Source organism: Paramisgurnus dabryanus, chromosome 1 (genome assembly GCF_030506205.2).
Source record: "Paramisgurnus dabryanus chromosome 1, PD_genome_1.1, whole genome shotgun sequence".
Classification (NCBI taxonomy): domain Eukaryota; kingdom Metazoa; phylum Chordata; class Actinopteri; order Cypriniformes; family Cobitidae; genus Paramisgurnus; species Paramisgurnus dabryanus.
In genome coordinates this window covers 71,845,477-71,871,314 of record NC_133337.1, presented here as the reverse complement: position 1 = coordinate 71,871,314, position 25,838 = coordinate 71,845,477, and the positions used below count along the sequence as shown (strand labels likewise).

Below are 25,838 nucleotides of genomic sequence, written 5' to 3'. Positions count from 1 at the left end.
TACATAACGTTACTGTATTAGAGCTGTGACTGTAAGCTGTTTTGTGAACGGAGCAGACCCTGGATTATTCGTTTATGTGTACTGAATAATATAATATGAAAAAGTTGTATTTGTTTACATTAGTAAATGCATTATATAACATGAACAAACAATGAAAATATAGAGTATATAAGCATTCTTGTTTATGTCATTACAGTAATTGACGGTAGTTCATGGTGCATTCACTATGTTAACAGTTTCAACTTTGATTTAAAAAAAATATAAGTAAATGCTCAAATTAATACATTTACAATTAATTAATTAATAAATAATTAATAAAAGATTCATTAAAGGTGGTGATATTCATGTATTCTTTTTATATAGTGAGTTATTTAGCTGTTTCGCCTTAATCTGAAATTCCCTGCAAACTACAGCTACCTATATACCACAGGAGACTTTAATATGGAATTAATGGCAAAAAATCTCCCCTTAAAATGTTATTGGTCTCGCCTACATAAAGTGTTAGTTAAAGGAATTTGACTTGGCCTTAAAAAAATTTCAGTCAGAAGAATTTTTTTCACTTTAATCCCTGGTCACTACAGTCACGTGACTTCACGCTCGAGCCGGAAGAGAAGACAATGCTGAATAAAGTCCTAATTCTTGCTATTTTTGGACCAAACTGTATTTTCGATGCTTCACCACAATCTCACTGACCCACTGATGTCACATGGACTACTTTGATTATGTTTTTATTACCTTTCTGGACATGGAAACGGTACATAGATTTTCAATTGAGGAGACAGAAAACTCTCGGACTAAATCTAAAGTTAAAACATCTTAAACTGTGTTCCGAAGATGAACGGAGGTCTTCCGAGTTTAGAACGACATATGGGTAAGTCATTAATGACATTATTTGCAGTTTTGGGCGAACTATCCTTATTCAGTAGTCACGCTGTTCCCTTTGGGGGCGGAGGCGAAAACACGAGCTTAACCAGTATGTAAATATGTGACCCGTCACGGAAACCAGGGACTCAAGTCGGCAGCACAAGTTTCGAGAAAATGAGATACAAAGTTTTTTTTTTCGAAATTTGTGATTTTCGTTTTATTGCAGAATCTGTTCGTTGAGATCACGAAGAAGCCTCTCCATGTTTGAGATAGCAGTTTTTGTATATTTAAAAGCGTACATTTTGCGGTTAAAATAGGCTTGTTTTTCCAGAGATTCTAGCGTGCAGCGGGGGGCGTCATTGTCTGTGTGTATATTTACATACTGTATAAGCTTGTGTTTTCGCCTCCGCCCACAAAGGGAACAGCGTGACTACTAAATAAGGATAGTTCGCCCAAAAATGAAAATAATGTAATTAATGACTCACCCTTATGTCGTTCTAAACTCGGAAGACCTCCGTTCATCTTCGGAACACAGTTTAAGATGTTTTATCGTTAGATTTAGTCCGAGAGCTTTCCCCTTCATTGAAAATCTATGTATGGTTTCCATGTCCAGAAAGTTAATAAAAACATCATCAAAGTAGTCCATGTGACATCAGTGGGTCAGTAAGATTGTGTTGATGCATCGAAAATACAGTTTGGTCCAAAAATAGCAGAATTACGACTTTATTCAGCATTGTCTTCTCTTCCGGCTCGAGCGTGAAGTCACGTGACTGTAGTGACGCGCTGCCCTGTTCCTCAGACATGTTTGCTAAGTTTTTTTTTTTTTTTCAAACTTATAGCCTGCGTCTCCCCAGACTGTAAAGCTCGGGCGCACAAAACAAAAGAAGAAAAAAAGAAGCTGGGGCGGAACAAATAACAGTCAGCCGCATCGTACGTCAGCCGCGTCACTGACTTTATGCGGCGCCGCAGTCGGATGACGTCAAAGTACCGCGAGAGCTCTTCAAGAAATCTTACGGAGTAGTTTAATTTCGACTCGCTCTCGCGGTACTTTGACGTCATCTGTATGTCAGTTCTTGCAGCGCAGCATGAGTCCAAACACACAGAAGTTACACAGATATAGTTGTATTCTTCATATAATTGGCTACATGTTTTGTCTATCAATATTTTCCATGAAGTCATTGGCTGATGGAGGAACGAGCGAGCCATTGGTAACCTCTCTAAAGGATGTCACGTTTTCGACGGCGCTGTTTGGATGATCTATTATACTACTTCCCTATTTTAAATACAAACTTTGAAGGCGGGTTCATGTGTTTAACGGAATGTAAGCTCATATACCCTTAGATGTTACGATTTAAATAGTCTTCAGATTATATATTATATTGTATTACCAGACATTCATGCGAAATCTGATGTAAACAATCTATATTTCACGGATTATACGCATTTGTGGACAAATATGGACATTGGATAATCTGAAACAGACTGGATTCGACTTGTGATCCCCACAAAGGTAAAAGAGTCATGTTTATTTTTGCGGGTTGTCATTTGGTCATAAAATACTACATATGATGCTAGAACATCTCAAAAAGGGTTTTACAGGGGGCATGGCTTAGCTAAATGAGATGTAAATGAGCCCTATTGTCTCCCCCAGCTGAAAAGAAGAGTCCCTTTCGTCTCGATTTTCTCGGTTTGAGTATTTCTGAGTTCCTATATTCAAATGGCCACAACTTCTCCAAATCTTATCAGATTTACATGTGTTACACATCGTTGGAAAGCTTAGAAACTGCACTTTCAGAATCTGTGAATAACTCAAAATGCCCAGATCCGACTTGTGTCCCTACTTTCCGTGACTGGTCACATATACACACAGACAATGACGCCCCCCGCTGTACGCTAGAATCTCCGGAAAAACAAGCCGATTTCAACCGCAAAATGTACGCTTTTAAATATACATAAACTGCTATCTCAAACATGGAGAGGCTTCTTTGTGATCTCAACTAACAGATTCTGCAATAAAACGAAAATCACAAATTTTGAAAAAAAAAACCGTTGTTTCTCATTTTCTCGAAACTTGTGCTGCCGACTTGTGTCCCTGGTTCGGTGACGGGTCACATTTTTTTTTCAAAAAATACAAACATGTACATTTATGTTGCTCACCTAATATAGTAGCCCAGTTTGTGCTGAATGCAATGTCATGAGACTTTTGCCATTTTTATGTTTTTAAGCAATTGAAAAAAGAACAAATGTCAGTGGTGGTAAAAACTGCTCAAGGATGACAACTCAACCAAGACCCCAGAGGGTTAAATTTTTTATTCAGTTCTATATGTTCTGTTGGTTGTATTTTATCCCAACGTTAATGTAGGGTTAAAAACGGAAATAGGAAGTGCTTCTGGACCAGTGTTGTTTACGTCGTGCATAATGGTCTATTGAATCACTAATGTTGTAAACCTTTTTAGCGAAGACCAGGAGACTTGGATTTCCTCGAGCAGTAGTCTTTATTGCAGAAAGCGATCTTCAACTCAGAGCATAGAGCTCGGGGAGCTGCAGTAACCAAGTCTGGCTTACAGTAGCCCTACATTGCATTTATTCACATTTTAGGGGGCAGTCCCCTAAATGGCATAAAAAGCACTCAACTTTAAACAAAGCATGTAAATTCAGTCAAGGAATCAGCCCGTTACTGGAATTGCTTCAGCCCTGATCTCATCAGCATACCAGTGTAATTCAAATGCATAGGTGCTAATCCAATCATCCTAACAGTATCGCCCATACCTTCAAATGCATAGAGACAAAGGCACAGTTGTGCCTTGAGCTTAGCAATCACCTTTAACTTGGTACCCTTCCCAATGGTCAGGAAGAGCATAGAGACAAAAGGTAAGCTCGGGGAGCTGCAGTAACCAAGTCTGGCTTACAGTAGCCCTACATTGCATTTATACACATTTTAGGGGGCAGTCCCCTAAATGGAATAAAAAGCACTCAACTTTAAACAAAGCATGTAAATTCAGTCAAGGAATCAGCCCGTTACTGGAATTGCTTCAGCCCTGATCTCATCAGCATAACAGTGTAATTCAAATGCATAGGTGCTAATCCAATCATCCTAACAGTATCGCCCATACCTTCAAATGCATAGAGACAAAGGCACAGTTGTGCCTTGAGCTTAGCAATCACCTTTAACTTGGTACCCTTCCCAATGGTCAGGACAGGGTACCCGCGGAGTCTTAAAAGTCTTGAAAAAGTATTGAATTTCATTTTTCAATATTAAGGCCTTAAAAGGTATTGAATTTCACCTCAAAGTCTTGAATTTTTCACGGAGGTCTTAATTTTTCAAATGATCAATAGATTTATATGCTGTTAATTCATATACAAAACTCACGTGCACGAAAACCACGCGCGAGCGATAGATATGAGCGCAGAACACTATCCATGTTCGGAAAAGAACAATATTCGCGCGCGGGAAAGCATTCTCGCGTGTTCACAGAACACTATTCGCTCGCAGAAAAACGTCCTCCCAAGAGCGCACCTCTGTTCAAAGTGCCAAACACAGCCACGCAGGCAAAGTAAAAAGTTAAGTAAAAAGGCTGGGATGATAAAGTAAAGGCTGGGATGAGCACTCGCTCGACTTTAACTATGCGCTCGCAGCTGCACAACACGCACTTGCTCGATCAAGATGACTTGGGACTGTGGGGGCGGGACAATGACGGGTGTCCAAGCACCTATGATTGGTTGTTTGATTTAATCAGTGACACACACAATCTTCTGTTCCACAATGTCTCTAGTAAATCTAGATAGAGAAGACACGTTTTTATATGATCATTATGTCGAGAAGGTAATTTATATGTTAAACAAAAGTCTGTGATCCATGCAATAATAAGCTGCAAACAATAACGCAAATTTGAAAGCTATTATATATTTTGTTTACTGTTTAATTAGATAATATCATCTTGCAATATATACTATAGGCTACATATTTACATTGTCACACTAAGTTAGCATTAGAAAACTTTAGAATGGTCCTGTATAAAAATTAACAGAAAAGATTAACAGAAATATATCTGTATATGAGCTTGTGTCCAGTTTTTTGTTTGGTGCAGTGAACAGATCTCTTGTCTTTTTAGGGTCAAAATAGCATTACATTTTAATTTGTTGTTGTGTTTGAGGGGTTTTTGTTTCATTTGCCATAATATGGTTAATTTTGTTTGTCAGTATTGTTCTGGTTCAGAGCATTACTGATGAGTGTTATTAGATGTTGTTATTATCTTAACTATATTAAACAGCAAAAAAAAAAATACCTTAAAAATGGTGTTATTGTTTGGTTTGCAGCTTATTTCATGGATCAAACAAGGCTATTGTTTTAACATAAATTACCTTCTCCGACATAATGGTCATATTAAAACGTGGCGGGCTGCACAAGATAAAGAGGAGGGCCGCATGTGGCCCCTGGCCCTCCAGTTGCCCATCCCTGATTTAGGGATTTTCAAATTTACAATAAATGTACATTTAAATCTATTAAATCTATTTGATTGTTGGTTTTGATTGTTGGGTAAAGATAAGGGTTAGGCTATTTGGGCCTTGGACTCAGCCTTTCAGAGGCATGTTGTCATGAATGTTCAAACACTTGTAAATAGTAATTATTTGAGATATATTACGTTATTTAAAATGATTTATTCTACCCGAATGGGTGCGATGTAGGTATTAAATTTCATTTGAAGTGGTATTAAAAAGGTCTTAAAAAGCCTTGAATTTAGGTTTGACAATCCTGGGGGTACCCTGCAGGAAGAGCATAAAGACAAAAGGTTAATGTCTTAACCACCTGGGCTGCATGACTTGATTGTAGAATGTCATAATCTTTATCTCCAGATGTAAAACACAATGTATATCACTTTTTCAGTTTACATACTATTACATTGGAACCTAGATATTACATTTTATAAATTTGTAATCCTACAGTTCCCCCTTTGAGAGTTGTAATAACTCTCACAAAATACAATTTATGACACTAAAAGTTAATTCTTGTAACCTGTGATTTGCTACAGGCACTTGTTCTGTGTTGATTGTCTGTAGTGACAAACTGCATGCTGACACAGAATCAAACATGCAGCTAGAGTCTGTGAAGTTCTTACGGGTAATAGTCTTTTTTTGGTTGGAACTGTCATCTCCTTGTAATGGGCATGGGTTGTTTGTTGACCTAAACATTTACCAACAGGTTTCCAAACCATAAAGAATTGTCTAAAGTCATCTGGTGTAATTTTGCTTGATCATGCTGAGAGATCCTTAAGTTCCAGATCATGCTTAAGTTCCTGTATTTGTTTCTCTGCGTTGTGTTTTTTTTTTTTCGTTTTTTTTTTTCTTCGTGACTGTTGGCTTGGCAGTGGGTCTCGTTGTCTTTAGAGGTTGTGCCTTCATACGCAGTTAAGGAGGTTGGGGTGTATGAGTCTTGGGACAGCCATCAAGGGGTATCTGGACAAAGAAAGAAAGAAAACAAAAGACGAAAGAGCAGTATTTGTTGTAAAAAGAAACTATAACATTTGTATACAAATGTTGTATCCTTTGTTCAATCTGAGTGTTTTGTTGTTCCTATTTCTTAATTCTGCGACACCTAAAGGACAGTGAGGTAAGGATGGACTTGTGGGGCGGGTAAGGCCTATGAGGGAGTCTTCACCGCATGGTTGGCCCCCGAGCCTATTGCATTCGGATCTTCCCTGGGCTCCTCACTGGTCAGTTTGTCCTAGTCTGCCCCTGTCAGCATGGGAGCTATCAACATCTTAGATTGTAAATGAGCTCATCCCTCTTTTAAACGGTAAAAAAAATCCCTAAAAACCTCTTAGAAAAATCAGTCATGGTAGATGTCATAAGACAGTATAAATTACTGACCTGTAGCTAAAGACCATTTAGGGCTGTGAGAGTAAACTATTCTTCTTAAGAGATGGTGGTAAGTGATTTTCAGTTTAAATCACGATTGCAGTCCCAACCACACTTATACATAAAAGGAAAAAATAGCAACCTTTTTGTTGCATGAATCTTTACATAAGAGTCTTTCATCCTTGTAAATTTCAATACAGCAATAAGCTCTCACAGCCTTAATGTTTAGACTTTTAGCAAGTTGCCCCACAGATTGAGTGTAGAGGAGAGGGGCTGCTTCAGTATTGTAAGGAGGCTTTGTAAGAGCTGAGAAACACTGTTAATTTCTCCAAGTATCTTTTTACCTCTCCTACAATCTTTTAAATAATGCCCTTGCTTCCCGCAGTACTGACATTTGATGTCCCTCCTAAGACATTTATTTTCTTGAGTTGTTGTGCTAAATGTAGCTGCTGCTATTCTTACTTTTGCCTTAACATCAGCATCTCTTTCCCATGTAGCTAAACTGTCTAGGTTACTTCTGAGAGTTTTGTTAGACCAAGTTAGATCTAGGAATGGTAAGGCTTTTCTGTACTTGGCTACAAGGCCATCTGACCAGATGCGGACTAGAGGTCCCTTGTCCTCTAGCACATTTTCAGGATCATCAACTATTCCACTGTAAGTTACAGCTGCCTGACAAAACCTTTCAGTGTATTCACTCACAGATTCTTCTTTCCTTTGTACACAGTTAGTGATTCTGGACCGGTCGATTTTGGGTCCTATGATATTCTTTAGAATCTTTAAAACACCTTCTCTCAAATCGCCTTTACTGGCATGTTGTAGTTCAGAAGTAACAGCAGACCCATACCTGTTGAATTCAGATTCAGTTAGAATTTGTGACATTAGCTGTGTGACTTCTGCTAACGACATGTCATAGAGATGCATTTTGCTGATCAATGCTCTTCTAAATTCACAAAAACTTGTGCGCGCTGAGGGTAAGTTCTGAGATATTTTCTCTATATCTTTAGGTCCTAGTGCTTTGATAACAGTTTGTACTTGGACAACAGAAGAGTTGGGAGGAACACTTTTAACTCCTTGAATTCCCTGAGATCTTCTTCTAGCGCCACATACCTTCACTGAATTTATAGGCACATCATCTACTGATTGGATGGCTACATCTGTTTCAAAGAAAGTTTGTAAGTCAGGATAATTCATATCAGGCTGACTAACTTCTTCCATATCAGTTTCTACTGTAGCTTTGTTGCGGTTCAATTTCTTAGTCAAAGAGGATACTCTAGAACGAAGCTCTTTGTTTTGTTCCTCTAGCTCTGAGTTGTGTAGCTAGCGTTAAACCAAATTCTCTGTGGCAGCAGATAATGCCTTTCACATTGTTCTTGCGAATACATGCTCCTAGTACCCTTTTACACTCATCTACAGACCAAGTCTTGTCTGGATGGATTTCATACTTTTGAGTTAGCTCTTGCCTAACTTTCTTAGTGACTATAAGGTCCATTTGCACTCCTAACAGTGATTTGAATTCACTATCTGACCACAAAGGAGTCGCGAGACCACCTTCTTCAGTTGTGGGAGTCAATCTAGGATGCCTTTTAACCATTTTCCTCTATGCTGATTCAGATAATCACTGTTGTTAACCTTCCTTACAAAGTAGATGATAGCACCAATTCTTCTCTGGCAAAGCAGAGGATTACCTATTTTCTCATATGCATGTGTTCTTATGCATCCGTGATAAACAGGTTAAACCAAACTTCTCTGCCTAAACCGAGGATAACCAAACTTCTCTGACTGAACAGAGGATAACTAAACTTCTTTTCTGGCTGAACAGAGGATAACCAAACAACTTCTCTGCCTAAACGGAGGATAACGCGAATATTAGCACGTTATGCTAATCTTCCCTGCCTAAACAGAGGGTAAACCAACATTTGTTATCAGAAACCTGCAGCTGTTTGTTAACACTTAACCACATGTACTGGTCTGTAGAGGTTCTTTTGATAGAGTGACACTCACCAAATCAAAGTTGAGCTGATAAAATCAGTCTGGAGCGATGTTTGTAGATGTTTTGGTGAAATGAGAAGCTCTATCCGGGTCGCGGCACCATCTGTTGTAAACCTTTTTAGCGAAGACCAGGAGACTTGGATTTCCTCGAGCAGTAGTCTTTATTGCAGAAAGCGATCTTCAACTCAGAGCATAGAGCTCGGGGAGCTGCAGTAACCAAGTCTGGCTTACAGTAGCCCTACATTGCATTTATTCACATTTTAGGGGGCAGTCCCCTAAATGGCATAAAAAGCACTCAACTTTAAACAAAGCATGTAAATTCAGTCAAGGAATCAGCCCGTTACTGGAATTGCTTCAGCCATGATCTCATCAGCATACCAGTTTAATTCAAAAGCATAGGTGCTGCTAATCCAATCATCCTAACAGTATCGCCCATACCCTCAAATGCATAGAGACAAAGGCACAGTTGTGCCTTGAGCTTAGCAATCACCTTTAACTTGGTACCCTTCCCAATAATCAGGAAGAGCATAAAGACAAAAGGTTAATGTCTTAACCACCTGGGCTGCCTGACTTGATTGTAGAATGTCATAATCTTTATCTCAAGATGTAAAACACAATGTATATCACTTTTTCAGTTTACATACTATTACATTGGAACCTAGATATTACATTTTATAAATTTGTAATCCTACACTATAAAAGTTATTTTTAAGTAACAAAGTAAGTTGATCATGTCACGGTTGAAACCCAGGTAAGACAGGTTGAGGCAAAGTGCGAATCCAAATGCAGTTTATTCCAACAAAAGTAAATGTAAACAAGGTAAACACGAGAACAAGGGAACACTAGGGACATGCAACAACTTTCAACGAACGACAAACAAGGACTGAACAGGCAGGGTATAAATACATGACCAGGGGCGTTGCTAGACATAAAGCTCTACTGGGGCACAGGCCCCCCATTTTTTGCTGACTTTTTTTGAAAGCCTGCTGTGTGCAAGAAGTGTGCAACACTTCTATATAATGTCCTTTGCTTAACCCATTATTCTACAGTGCAACAGCGAAAGATAGGCTACTTATATACAAATGTAATCTTCATCATACCTAACATTATTAACATGTTTGGAGGCATAAATAATGACAGCAGAGAAATATTTTCTACATTATACAATGATAGCAATGATTAATAACTTATTTTTACAAGAATATTTTAAGAAAACAGTCATTTTATGACTGCTATACTAAATAATCTCAGTCATAGTTAATATTTTAGTAAACTAAATATAAATTTCATATCTGAAAATACAGAACAGTATATCACATACATCTGTTGAATTTCTCAGCAACAATGCAATTATATAGACTTGACAGAAGTTTTCCTGAGATTTTATCTCTAATGTTTGAGACCTGACAGGGTGAGGATGTAGTTTCTCTTACCTCCCTTAAACTCATTATCTCTCCTTTCTGCTTCTCTTTCCCTGCTTTGCACAAAACATTTCTGATGTCCATCTACAGCAGCCAATAATGATCGAGAGTCAAAATAAGATTAGCATTATTGTTTAGAAACTTACTTTAGTCTCGTCATGTTTTCATAAGCTAACTGGCTCGCGTGGCGTCACCTTTTGAATGTGGTTGTGCGCTAATGACGCAAAGACGCGCGCGGACATGGATACGTGCGTGCACGCGTCAATGCAACTGCTTTGTCGCTTTTACAAGCGTAAATTGGGTAACTACATTGCATATAGATCCGTTTTTTCCGCGATTGTTTTTGTAAAGGATTGCACTAGTTAACTGCTAAAATTTAAACTTGAGATTAACACCGGGGCACAAAAGATTTACACTGGGGCACGTGCCCCAGTAAAAGGGGTCTAGCGACGCCCCTCTACATGACCAAGACCAATTACAAAGCAGAAACAATGAGTAACTAAGACAACAAACAAGGGGAAGAGCAAGAGAGCAATGAGTAACCATGGTAGCAAACAAGGGGGCGGAGACACTAATTAACACAGGGAAATACAACAAGGGTACACAAGTAAACCACATAATACACAGAGACATATGAGTAAACCCAAAACACAAGAACACAGGGACACTACGTAACAGATCAACATATGACAGCCTCTGAACTTGGTCAATTCTAATACTAAAACCATACAGGCACTGGACCAAAAATACATTCAATCAGTCATCGCTTCCAAAAAGAATTCAACACTTCATCTTGTTAATGCTATAAATTAATTACAACAAAAGAAAATGTCATCATGAACAAGAACATGAACAACAATATCACATTAGATCACAGAATGTCCAAAATGACATTTCCAAATGTGCATTCATCTTTGCCATGTTATATTCATTTAGTTGACTAGTTGTATACACTGATTTAAAAAAAAAACACTTAATCAAAACACGTATTTTGTCATATTAAGAACACTGTCATTACTGCTGTCATTGGATGTCATCGCTGAACTTTTTTGACAGCGATCAACTGTCGATTTTTGTTGACTAAAATAATGGAACGTTTTTCATAAGATTCCCTTTGGGCAATGTGTTAGCATGACAGAAGCTTGATGCTGTCGTCGGAGTACAAGCAAAAACCGGCACTTTTCCTTCTCCAGAGTGCATTAATAATAAGGTTTATCAATGCCATCCAAAATATTATTTTGTTCTTGTTTGTTTGCTGATCACAAAGTACAAAGTAGATGAGGAAAACTAGGATTTTTGTGTATTCAAAGCGCCGCCATTATTGTTTACACTGCGTGGAATGCTGTGCTGTGAGTGGTAAAGAGGATTTATTGCATTCTGCAGAGAAGGAAGACATTTGTCGTGGTTTGGAAAAAAGGGACAAAAAAATGCCGGATTAAGAATTTACTTGTTAATACAGACCAGATACAATACTTATTTTGGCGGTAACTACTATTTTTAAAAAGTCATTTATCCCGTTTTGGAACCAAACTCTTAATTTACTAAAAACAAGTGTTACACAAAAGTGTAACTTGTTCTGTTGTGTTACTTTTGACACACCTGTGTGTTACTTTCGTCCCAGCTGACAGGGTTAAAAGGAACAATGCGCTACTTATGTTCAAAGTGAAATTATACTAAAGTTGTTTTACATTTGTTCAAAATTCCACCTGGTATTGATATACCACACTTGTGAGTTATTGACCACAGCACAATTATTTATCTGTCTAAAACATTATCTTTTAAATTATGTTTTTCTGTAAAAAATGTTACACTTGCTCCTGGTCTCCCCTACTGTTAGACCTAACTTTATTTCTTTCTATTTTTTATGGTTGTAATTTCTGTTTTATTTTTTCCCAAATTCCGTTTTGTCCATTTTAATTTTTGCAAATTCCGTTTTTTCCGTTTTAAATTTTTTTTTTTACCCTTTAATGTTATTTTAGTCATAAAAAGAGCCTTTAATGTTAATGATTAAATTGTACACAAATACAATAGGAATGACCTGAAATTCATTGAGGTAACATTTTTCACATTCCCTGTTTGCAGAATGGTTGGGAAAAACGGGACAACACGATTACTTAATGAGTGTAAAACCATGCATACACAAACACACACACACACACAATTCAATGCATTGTTTAGTGTTGTTGCAGAAGGCTACACGTGTCAAAGCAGTGGTGCCTTCAGAAGTGCCTTAAACACATCGGTCCAGCAGAACGCGATGCATATTTTAAACACGATCGCTTGATATGCATATAACTTTACAAACATACACAGGATAGTGATCTGACTTCGGACAGCATGAATGCGCAGCTCTCTGCACGTGCGCCCGAAAGAGAGACAGAGAGCGGCACCACGAAGCAGATCATTATATTTTAAACGCGAGGGATAGTTAGTTTGCCTCAGCTCGCTTGAAACGCATAAAACTGAACAAATATATGAGGATTTGTGTTCGGACTTCGGTCAGATGCGAGCGCATGCACGTGATGGAGGTGCAGTGAGATTAGAGAGTGAATGTATCTTTGCGCTCTCAGTGAACGGAATTTGTTGACAAAACTTACAAAATAACAGTACTCCGGTCACATAAAAGTCACGTGATAACTGCTCGGAATTAAGTGCTAAGCATCGAATTTTGTTATTTTTGTTGACGAAAGCAGAGTCGTGGAGAGCCACTTCGCCTTGGTTTCAGTGTTTTGGAGGGGGTCTGAAATGACGGGGAGGGGGTGTGTCGCCCAGATTTGCTTCCCCCGGTCTGCATTTCCCCCAGACATATGTATAATTCCGCGCAATTCCGCGTTAACACTAGGTTCTGTGTTAATTTGCCAATTCCGCGATTCCATCCGCGATTCCGTGATCGCGGAAATTATAGGGCCCTACATATTAAAAATGCAATTAGAAAGACAGACACACACAAACACACACACAGAAGTGCGTTGATCTCGTAGCACGCGTGAGGCAGGTTGCCTCCGGCTTGCACTGTTCTGTAGTTTAGTTTATTAATTTTGAACGAGTCACATGTTCATACTGCACCAAAATGCAACACTACACCCCCTTGGGTCCGCAGCAACACACCTGCCAAATAATAAAACCGCAAACAGACAGACAAACACACAGAGATTCCTCCCTTTAGAGAGAAAAATATGTTCAGCCCCTCCTTCCGAAGCAAAAATGCTATTCGGACCAGCCCTACTGTAACAACACATGTTTATAACTTTAAAGAGCACCAATTATGCTAATAAATTAGCACGTTAGCACGTTATTGTAATATCCCATAGTACATACATTTTATTAAAACTTGAACTAATGCACTGTGAGTCTTATAAATTGCTTACATACCTCACCGATTTCTGCATGTCTGGAAAACGCTCGGATTTAGTTCCTGTCTCCGCCTCCCAAAATGTCTAGTGTATTCGGATTGGTCAGATGATTACTCAACTGTTATTGGTCAACTGGGTTCGGCGTGTGTTTGAAAGGTTACGCCCCTGACTACGCGTGGGTTTTCCGGTTCTGACTGAGAGTCACAGGCAACGTAAACAAGCGCTATATTTCTCTATAAACGATGGTGTCTGTACTGCCTTACCACTTCAAGCTCGATCCAGAGAGTTCAGACGGCCGTTATGATATAAACGATCTCCGTCAATGAACGCGATTGGATTTAACTTTTTTAGGTGTCCTTAGCTCTGCCAGAATGCTAAACGAAGACGAAAATGTGTTGCAAAGACATCCAAAAGGTAATTATAACGTACTACATTACTTTGCAAACTATATGGAAACACCAAATGTAGCACATAGAAAGTATTTGTTGAAATGATTATAAAACTATTTCATTTGTTAACATTATTTTACTATAGTAAACTTTATTATAAAAGACCGCTTACATACTATATTACTGTGCAAACTATATGGAAGCACCAAATGTAGCACATAGAAAGTATTTGTTGAAATGATTATAAAACTATTTCACTTATTAACATTATTTTACTATAGTAAACTTTATTATAAAAGACTGTTACATACTATATTACTGTGCAAACTATATGGAAACACCAAATGTAGCACAAAGAAAGTATTAATTGAAATGAATGTTCTACATTATTTCACTATGGTAAACTTTTTTATGAAAGACTGCTTACTTAAGTGCTATGTTTTTACTTACTAGGTTTTAAGGAGAATGCAACATGTTCCAGGGCCTCTTACCTGCGTGATTCATCATCCAGGTTTTGCACAAATTGTCTAAATCCCTACACACAGAACATTTATTGTACCGACTATAAGCCTTTGAGGTGCAGGACTAGAGTAAGTTTTATTACATTTTTAAACCAATAACACTAAAGTATCATTATAGTAACAAAGTACCCAAAAGAACAAAAGATGTAACTTTAAAGAAAATATAATAGTCAGTCAAAAGTTTTTTTTATTTATTACAAATATATATTTAAATGTTAAACAATATATAAATAAACATACTTTAGTAACCATATTGTGCTCTTGTTTCAAAAATTGTTCAATTCATTTCTTACAGCTATCTATTCAGATAAATGGCATATCAAAGCTTTGTCAGCTGGTGCTATTTAAGACGACACTATAAGGTTATCATCCTGTCGTGTGTTGTTCTCCAGATACGCTTGGAGCTTCCTGATCAGATCAGTCACAATTTTGGCTTTCGACGACCCCTGCACTGAAGATGGCATGCAATCACGTCCTCCTTTGAAGGTCTCTCAAACTGTGATGCCAGGTCCATTGGAATCAGGGCTTCCTTCAGCTTATCTTCAAATACCTTATCAAACACAAGCCTGATCACATCATCCACATAACTGTAGAAATATTGCAGTCAATAAATCTTTTGTTTTGATCATTTATTTCCCTGCTTCATACATTAAGTTTTTAATTATGAATGTATTTGAAATAAAACATTACTGCTTACGGTATGTCACTTGTGTGTTTTGGGAACATAGCCTTGTACTTTCCCTCTCCTGCTTTTGTTACGGCTTGGTGACATTGTAATGGATGGCTGCAAGGTACAAATACCTGTAAAATATAAACAAGCAATTAATTTATTGTAAAAGTAAATACTACTTTATTTAACACAGTTACTAAAATACTTAAATACCTGCACAGCATTCCAATAAATGAGAAAATCAAAATTTTTTTGCTGCAAATCTGAAATCTCAGGCTACGGACGGCAAAGGCATCCACTGATGATGGTGATGGAAACATTGTGAAACGATGCTACTGCCTGGGTTCCTATTATTATGCAGAGAAAAAAAACTTTGTCATCATCAGTTATACATCTAAGACTGGTAGTGGTTTCACTAGCTAAATACATCATATGTGTTACATACCTTTGCTCCTCATATGCCAGTCTGACTCCTTGTACTGTGTGTAATGATGTTGCATGTTTGCATACAGTGTAGAAGGATGTGTCCAGCTGCGAATCTAGGATATAGACAAATAAAACAAACATGTATTCAGTCAAAAAGACATATTATAACAATAGAGTACAACGACTTTAACTCGTTAGACTATTCATTAAAACATTAATGTATTACATATTACATGGCCCAACATTAGCAACACACATTACGTGTTTACTTCGTATCAAAATCTAAGAAAGCTTCAAGTAAATACAACAGTAAAATACATATAACTTTAAACAAATCATCTGTACTTAGAGTTTCTTGAGTTTGATCATGAGAACAAATTTTACTGGTAACAGTTTAGCTGGCATTTGTATTTGTATTTAGCTTAGCAACTTAGCAAGTTTGTAAACATGTCTAAACCAACATCGATAAAAAAACGATAGTCTGCATAATTCAACATACACGTGTGTAAATATGGTACGTTGTTTATGAAATACAGTATTACAACACAAAACAATTAGCTTGCAAGCTTAGCTCTACACGCACATTATGTTAATCTCCGGTTACGTAACGTACAGTAAAAGGCAAATAATAAACGTGAATACTTACAGCCTGTGATCCAGAAGTGCACAGTAATCCAACTTTCAAGAGGAGACGTCGTGCAAATCCAGCTTCGGTTCATGAGAAGCAGTTATTGTGAAAACTCCGTGAACAACTTCTGACTGGATTTTTCCGGAACCGTATTAAACATGATGTCCTCTGTGGAAGTCCATAAAGTGCTATTTTGCCCTCGCATCTAAAGAGACAGCGTCTACTCGAGAGATTTAATCGCTTAAACAATGAAACAAGAGTTTGCAAACAGAGTCAAAGGGACTCACAACCTCCGCCATTTTAGCTCTCTTCTGACTCGGCGCTCCCCACCCCCGTCTTTGAGGGCGTACCCAAGCAAAGCAGAGAGGGCTGAACTATGATAATGTTGGTCTTATCTACGTCACTAATCCCAGGAAGTAAACTGTTGCCTACAATCCGAGTGTTTTTTGTAGTCCTCGAACGTTAGAGACGATAACTCGCGTCATCGTTTTCTTTGAGGTATGTACTTTTTGAATATCGTTAGCATGTACTACTGCACACTTACACACAAAAGGATGTTTAAAAACGTGTATCCCATAATAGGTGCTCTTTAACATTTAAAGATGTTTTACTATTTAAAATCTTCACAAAGGTTTTTATTTAAGGCTTAAAATATAAAAATATTATATAAGTAAAACTTTGTAGTAGTTTTGTATGGCTTTATTGCACTTTTAAAAGTACACTTCTACTTGTAAAAACCCTAATTCAGTTCTTTGGCTATATTAAGCGAAAATTCTAACTGAGTAAATATTTGTTTTTACTTGATTATTTGGGGGAAAAATATCGCCTGATTATGAAAATAATAATTAATGTATTAAATATACATAAATATACTAGCTAACGGGATGTAACACTGTGCTCAGATCTGTGCTTGATAGATGCCAACAGCCTCATCCATGTTGATACTCTGGAGAGTGAAGCAGATGTATTGGAAGAAAGGACAGTGCTGCAATCTCATAGAGCCTGTGGTGACTATAGAACAGAACGTATTCCAAAACAAAATATTCTAATAGATGACATTTGTTTGTCCCTGTTAATAGTATACATACAAGTTTCTATTACATCAAGAAGATACAGTTCTGAAAAAAAAATCAAGATTTCATGATTTTTATTTGTCACATACACAATTATATAGAGCATATATAATCAGCAGTGAAATGTGAGTCAGGTCCGCTCCAAGGACAGTGCAATTATTAAGGTAAACAACACAGTTGAACAATATACATAAATATAGCTATAAAAGGAATGGAATGCAAGTAAACAATAAAAATATGAGAGAAAATAAAAAATTAAAAGTAAAAAGAGATAAAGATGTATACTGTAGAATTAAATAATGAATGGAAAATAATGTGCATGAAGGTACACTGTAGTCTTAAATATTAAGATACGCAGGTGTGTACAAAAGGCAATGTGCATATGTGCATTATACTGTAGTCTTAAATATTGAGATAAACAGGAATGTACAAGAGGAAAAAGTGCAAACAGGTTGACACTTGCAGTATGTTTCTGATAAAGTGAGTATTAAGTGTAAACATGAAGACGATAAGAGTCCGGTTTTGAGTTAAGTAGCCGGATGACCTGGGGGGAAGAAACTCCTCCTTAGTCTCTCAGTTTTAGCCATCAGGCTACGGAAGCGCTTACCAGATGGCAGCAGAGTGAAAAGATGGTTACGGGGGTGAATGGAGTCCTTGATAATTTTAGCAGCTCTGCTTTTGCAGGGTTTGCGGTAGATGTCCTGCATAGAGGGGAGAGAAGACCCAGAGATGCGCTCAGCTAAGCACACAACCTCTGAAGGGCTTTGCAGTCCTGACTGTAGCTGTTTCCATACCACACTGAGATGTACTGAGTCAATACACTTTTTATGGCTCCTGAATAGAAAGTTTTCAGGATAGCTGGTGAGACTCTGAATTTCCTCAGCTGTCGCAGATGGTACAGTCTTTGCCTGGCTTTGTTAATCTGTGCTTGAATGTGTGCAGTCCAAGTCAGGTTCTCTGAGATGTTTATACCAAGGTACTTGAAGCTGCTCACCCTCTCTACAGGGGACCCACTGATCGTAAGAGTAGTATAGGGCTGCTGTTGTCTCTTCCTGAAGTCAACAATCAGCTCTTTAGTTTTGCTCGCGTTCAAAGAGAGACAATTGACCTGGCACCATGATGTTAGTTTCTCTACCTCAACCAAGTATGCGGTCTCATCATTGTTGTGAATGAGGCCCAGAACCACAGTATCATCATCAAATTTGATAATAGATGTGGAGCTGTGGAAATTCAATTCAATTCAATTCAATTTTATTTATATAGCGCTTTTCACAAAAGTCAATTGTTTCAAAGCAGCTTTACATAAATAGAAGCAGTGAAAAGCACAGAAAAACGACAGATAGCACAACAAAATACATGATAGCATGAGCAGTTAAATTTGCTGCGGCTATGACTCAATATTATAAGTGCACGTATTACTAAAGCAACGTATAGAAGAGGAAGCTAGGTAAAGCCCAAAAAGGCTGACTCCCCGGGGTGAAAAAACCCCTAGGAGAAAAAAAAACCCCGGGCTTTTATCCGAGGAAAAATAAGTCCTAGGAGGGAAAAACCCTTGGTAGAACGGATAAGGAGATTTAGCGGAGATTAAGCGGTTCTGCCGGTGATCGTTGGTCAGGCATCAGCTGGGCATAACGTTGAAGGACGGCCAGTAGATCAGAGGTGTGCCGACATTCACATCTACCGGGACTGGGTCTGTTTGTCTCGTTGTCCTCGGGTCGAGGACGAGACAGGGAGAGAAAAACAAAATCGTATTAGCGTAGCGGCCGTTCATATGTATTGAAGTGTCACAGAGTGATGTGGTTTAACTCAGCTTAGTTCCAGACAGACTAACTATTGCAGCATAATTATGTTATCCACAGTTGAGGATTTAGCAAATTGGGGACCCAATGCGAGGGTATATATGGTAAATAAGGGTCACCTTCCGATCTTTAAGAGAAAATGAAACCTGACGACCCGTTTGACTAAGGCCTAAAGCCCCACTGTCGTCGTTAATGCAGGTTCAGTGGCAAACGGGTCTATATTGTATACCATTTACAGGACCAGGAGAAAACGCCAAAAACATCGCAACCCGACCATACGTGCTAACCCGTTTGACTAAGGCCGGAAGCCCCACTGTCGTCGTTAATGCAGGTTCAGTGGCAAACGGGTCTGTATGGCATACTATTCACAAGACACACGAAAGCGCGAAAAACGCAACCCGACCATACATACCAACCCGTTTGACTAAGGCTGGAGGCCCCACTGTCGTCGTTGATGCAGGTTCAGTGGCAAACGTGTCTGTATGGCATACTATTCACAAGACACACCAAAGCGCAAAAAACGCAACCCGACCATACATACCAACCCGTTTGACTAAGGCTGGAGGCCCCACTGTCGTCGTTAATGCAGGTTCAGTGGCAAACGGGTCTGTATGGCATACTATTCACAAGACACACGAAAGCACCAAAATCGCAACCCAACCATATGTGCCAAACCGTTTGACTAAGGCCAGAAGCCCCACTGTCGTCGTTAATGCAGGTTCAGTGGCAAACGGTGGCAAATTATTTAATGCAATTCATTTTAAGTGTTCATGCAGAAAAGGTTTTTATTTATTTATTTGGTTGGTCTGTGTTATGACCGTGAGTGCTTTGTTCCGTGAAAATAACTATTGCGAGTTAAGAACCTTTACTAGACAAATTATGCGAATGCTTTGTTGAAGAGAAAAGTTTTAAGTCTAGATTTAAAATGATCGACTGTGTCTGATTCTCGGACATCGGTTGGTAAATCATTCCAGAGCTTAGGGGCTAAGTAGGAAAAGGATCTTCCACTTTTAGACACTTTTGATAGTCTAGGGATAATCAATAGGCCAGAATTTTGCGACCGTAGTGTGCGTGATGGATTGTATTCTGATAGTAATTCTCTAAGATATGAGGGTGCTAAGCCATTTAAAGCTTTGTAGGTGATTAGTGATATTTTAAATTGGATGCGATATTTAACTGGTAGCCAGTGTAAAGATGCCAGAATTGGGCTTATGTGGTCATACTTCTTAGATCGAGTAAGTACCCTTGCAGAAGCGTTTTGAACTAGCTGAAGCTTGTTGACCTGATTTGAATGGCATCCCCCGAGTAGCGAGTTACAATAGTCTATTCTAGAGGTCATAAAAGCATGAATAAGCTTCTCTGCGTCAGATGTAGACAGTATATGGCGTATTTTTGAGATATTTCTAAGATGGAAGAATGCTGTGCGGCAGACGTTGGCGATATGACTATCAAAGGATAAGTTGCTGTCGAACATCACACCTAAGTTCCTAACCGTTGAAGATGGCACCACAGTACAGCCATCTATGTGCAATTTGTAATCTGACATATGTTTGTAGCGATTTGGTTCAATAATAAGTACCTCTGTCTTATTGGAGTTGAGCTTAAGAAAGTTATGTGCCATCCAGTCACTAACATCGCTAATGCAGTCTTTTAGCTTAGAAAGTGTCTGTGTTTCGCTGGGATGCGAGGAGATGTAAAGCTGGGTATCATCCGCATAGCAGTGAAAACTTATGTTATGTTTCCTGATAATGTCTCCTAGGGGTAACATGTATAACGAGAACAGGATAGGACCTAAAACTGATCCCTGCGGTACACCGTATTTAACCAGGGAGTGATATGACTCTTCCTCATTTACATAAACAAAGTGATAGCGATTGGTTAGATATGACCTAAACCAGGCTAGCACCTGACCGCTGATACCAACATAGTTTTCTAGTCTATTGAGTAAGATTCTGTGATCTATTGTGTCAAAGGCTGCACTAAGGTCTAGAAATATAAGAATTGAGATTTCACCAAGATCGGATGTTAATAGGAGGTCATTTGTAACTCTAAGCAACGCTGTCTCTGTGCTATGGTGGGGCCTGAATCCTGATTGGAACTTTTCATATGTACTATTATTTGTCAAGAATGTGCGTAACTGGCTTGCCACTACCTTTTCTAATATTTTCGAAAGAAAAGGGAGATTTGAGATTGGTCTAAAGTTATTAAGTTCTCCTTGGTCAAGCTGTGGTTTTTTAATCAGCGGTTTAATAACTGCTAGTTTGAAAGCTGTTGGAACGTATCCTATTTCTAGCGATGAGTTAAGGTCTTTACACACCGGGACATTTTTCGTGCGCGTTTATCGTCGGCGTTTAACGTCTCGTGACTCAACAACGAGCGCCAATGTGAGTGCGCACACCCACGCGTAAAGCGCGAGGCGTTTTCCAGAAAAACGCGTGGGACACGTTTTTTTGGTTTGACGCGGCGCGTTAAAAGTTGGCCGACCAATGAGATTAGCGCTTTTGTTCACGTGCCTCAAGCTGTTGAAGTTACATTAAAACACGACTTGGGGGCGCTCAAGCACAAGACGGTCTTGCAAGAGCACACCTTGATACCACGTTGAAGAGGTGAGCAGAGCAGACAAACAAGATGCACCGAGGAAAGATGAACGTGGAGTTGCTGGTCTCTTTGGTTTCTGAAAACAAAGAGCTGTACGACAAACGAAACAGCGACTATAAAAACATTGACAAGAGGGAGTTGTTATGGATACGAATTGCCGATCAAATAGGATTCGATGGTGAGTTTAATAAATGAGCATTAGTTTTTGGTATCATGTTCATAAGCGTGTAAGTTTTATCCATTAACTTTTGACCATCATGCTTGTTTGCTATAGTGGATGAGGTTAAACAGAAGTGGAAAAGCTTACGTGATACATATATAAGAAAAAAACGTGAGGATGATTGCAAAAGTGGACAGGCCGCTAAAGAAAAGAAGCCATGGTAGTTCATGAAGGTGATGGAGTTCCTCGCGACATCAACTGAGTTTCGAAGGTACGTTATACATATTATAACATTACAATACATAAAGTACACTTCCAAAGTGTATTTAAAGTGCTCTATGTTCGCGCACTACTTTTGTCCTTGATATACTATGGGGTGGTTTTCCAGCCAGGGATTATCTAAACTAGTATTTCCTAATTAAACTGAGGCCTAGTCAAGGTTTAAGCCATGAGTAGGCCTCAGTTTAATTAGGAAATACTAGTTTTTATCAAACACGCCTTAGTAAATACATTACATGGGTGCATTTTAAGGCAAAAAAAAGGGCACTCATGTATTTTAAAATATGTCCGTTAAATTTTGTTTTCAGTTTTGACTGCTCTTAAATTTATTGTAGTCTAGGACCAATTTAAATGACTAAATAAACTATCATATGTGTTTATGCTTTGGGTGGGGACCTAGTAAATGTTAAAAACAGTTAACTCATTACGGCACCATCTATATAAAAGCGTCTATGTAAAATAATCTTAAGAACATCTAAGTGTTCTTCACAGTGCTATTTTGAGACACCATAACTATTACCTAAAATGTGCTATAAATGTATTTTAAAAATGTACTTAGGAACCACTTTTATGACACTTGAACCAGTCTTTGTATGAAAATTGGCTTCAAGTGTAATACAAGTGTTAAGTAAATATATTTTTAAAAATGAGATATGTGAGGGGATTAAAGTTCATATTCATGGGAGCGGTTTTCCGGACAGGGATTAGACTAGTCCTAGACTAAAAGAAATGTAAGAGCTCTCCAAACTGAAAACAACTTGGACTGACATATCATAAAATACATCAGTGCCATTTGTTTTGCCTAAAAAAGCACACAAGTAATGTTTTTAGTAAGGTATGTTTGTTATAACTAGTTATATTTTCTAATTAAACTAAAGTCTGGTCTTGTTTTAAGCTAATTCCTGTCTGGGAAAACACACCATGATGTAATTTATAGGATATTAAGTGAAATATTAGTGTGCCAAAATATAGCACTAAAGTATATTATGGAAGTGTTCTACTTTTTTACCTGTGTAGCTGTGTGGGCTTAACGATATGTAATGGATTGCCAATAATCTTCCTGACATGTTCACTTTATACCGTCTGATCATACCTGGTCCCATATTTTATTTTGTGTATGGGTAACCTCATCTTCATTTATTTTCCCAGATGTATGGTACATAAGAACACCATGAATCTAAGCTAGACTTGTTATCAAACATTGACCTTAGGAGTATTTGTTTGGATGGATAGTGTGGTATGGGCCACAGTGTGAAAGACTGATGTAAACTTAATTTCTCTTTACAGTGTTCACAGCAATGTTTCTGATGTAAACATGGGTGGAGTGGAGGTACAAAATGATGTGAGTGACGGTGAGGAGGCACCAGCAAGTACATGTTCCAGCTCATCTATCGCCGGCACTTCAACAGGATCATCCATTGCCAGCTCGCCTAGAGAATCATACAGCACCAGCAGGTCGAAAGTAACGAAAAGAAAACTGTCCGAGACACCAGACTTCTTGGAGAGGTACCTCCTATCCAAGGAATCCAGAGAAAGAGAGAAGGAGGAACGAAAAAGAGAGAAGGAGGAACGAAAAAGAGAGAAGGAGGAGCACAAAAGAGAGAAAGAGGAGCGCAGAGATCAACGAAAAGAGCAACTAAAAGATGACAATTATTTATTTGCTCTTGGCTTGGTACTAGGGGTGGGCCGATCCAATACTTTGGATCGGATATCGGGTCGATCCGGACCTTTTTTGCTGGATCGGATATCGGAATAGCGGGGCCGATCCAAATTCGATACTGTGCGTTACTCGTTGTTGTTACTATCATGCTATAGAAAAGTCAGACTATTATAACCATAAACACCACATAAGCACCATAAACAAACACACTATATTCAAAGTCTTCCTAATATATTCAACAGCTTTATGTGAAAAACAATTGCATATATGAAGATATTTAAGGTCACAAAAACTCTGGTTGGTCTGGTGCTCACGGAGTTAATAAACTGGAGTAGCGGTGAATTAAACGCGTCATACACACACAAGACACACACAAACACAATGACCGTATATATATTTATGTGTGTACACACACACACACACACACAATTCTAAATGGATCAAGAAAAATACTAGAATTGGATCGGTATCGTTATCGGTCGATACTCAGAATTTAGGAATCGGAATCGGATCGGTAATGAAAAAAGTGGATCGGCCCACCCCTACTTGGTACCCACACTTAGAAGGTTGTCTCCAGCACAACAGTCTTCGGTCAAACTGAAGATACATCAGCTGTTGCATGATGCTGAGTTTGGCCAGTCATCTTCCTTATTTTCGAATCAGTCGCCTGTGTCGTACCATCAGGTCACCCCTCAGACCCCAACAAACTATGGCCACTCTGCTAGTACTTGGCCACACTGTTAAATGGTTATTTTACACATTTTTTTGTTTTTTTATTTTTTATTGTTCAAGCATCTGAGTTATGTAGTTGAACATGTACATTTCATAGGTTCATTTGCACTACTGTTAACTTGAACTTCTGTCTTAGATTATTATCGGAAACTGTTGAGCAAATAAGTCAATTTTCAGGTATATGCCTTTTCATCTATGTTGTTTTATTTACATTTCCTGTAACAATTGCCTGAGTCATCATGTCACCCCTCAGACTCAAACTATGGCCGCTCTGCCAGTTCATGATCACACCGGTTGATGGTTATTTTATACCCTTTAATTTTTTTGTATAGTTTAACATGTATGTTGTTTACATTGTATACATGTTTATTGCACTACCATTCACTTCAACTTCTGTCCTTGTGACTTATGCACTACAGTTTCTGACTACAACTGATTTCATGTACATACCATTTTATCTGATTTCTAATTGTTTTCTATACATTTACCGTACCAGTCGCCTGTGTCCTACCATCAGGTCATACCTCAAATCCCTCAAAATTATGGGTGCTCTGACAGTACTTGTTCATGCCAGTCGATGTGTATTGTATATTTTTTTCATTTAAATTACTGTTACTGTTTATACATTCAATATATAGAGTACCAAATGTATATTTAATGTCAATTTGCACAACCGTTCACTTAAACTTCAGTCATTGTGACTTATTTGCACTACAGTGTCTGAATACAAAATATAATTTTATGTGTATGCCAGTTCAGCTGTATATTTTTTTTTTTTTTTTTTTGTTTATACATTCAAGAAATATATTTTAAGATGTCTCCTAAATGTTTATTTGCACTACTTTGGAGTTGCACTACTGTCATTGTGACTTACTTGAACCAGTGTTTCAAACTCCTGTTTTATTTTGCTGTTCGGTGTCTGTTTGTATTTGCAAATTGCAGATCATTCAAAAAAATAAATGTTTGATTTTTCAAAAACGATTTGTGCCTAAGTGACATAATTCTAAATAACGTGAAATTGTTTTTTACGTATGTTTTTTTTTTAACTCTATATTGTAATGGCAACATGCCTAGTTGTTGCATTATTGAATTCATAGTGTTATTAATTTAGTATTTAGGGAACAACACATTATGGTTCCTTGCTATACCCACCCACCCTTATTTCCTCTATAACATGAGTGTATTGTTTAAACACAGAACTTACATTTAGCACAATCACAAAGTAACAAACAATTTGCATAGAAGTTTTAGAAAATGCAAATAGAGCAAACGCTTATAAAAGCATGTGTGAGAAATGCATCTTGAAATGTAATTCGGCTTTTATTCTAAACAGTATGTGGTGTAACAGGGATTAGACTAGTCGTAGACTGAAATAAATGTATGACCTGTCCAAACTGATAACTATCTTAAAATACATCAG

General features: G+C 38.1%; 1 protein-coding gene and 2 long non-coding RNA genes across 3 annotated transcripts in view; 1 reads left to right on the top strand and 2 right to left on the bottom strand.

Annotated features, from left to right (window-relative positions):
- The window catches only part of LOC135734555 (uncharacterized), a 149,867-nt gene that overhangs the window by 8,308 nt on the left and 115,721 nt on the right, over positions 1-25,838 (bottom strand). The gene's annotated exons all lie outside the window — the stretch shown is intronic.
- klhl11 (kelch-like family member 11) overlaps positions 1-25,838 on the top strand; it is a 62,213-nt gene that overhangs the window by 15,302 nt on the left and 21,073 nt on the right. The window lies entirely within an intron of this gene.
- LOC135734557 (uncharacterized) lies at positions 14,840-16,277 on the bottom strand. Its single transcript, XR_010527415.2, has 5 exons — positions 16,136-16,277; positions 15,509-15,602; positions 15,277-15,410; positions 15,091-15,194; positions 14,840-14,980 (listed from the first exon to the last, which is right to left on the bottom strand). It is a non-coding gene; the product is annotated as an uncharacterized lncRNA (long non-coding RNA).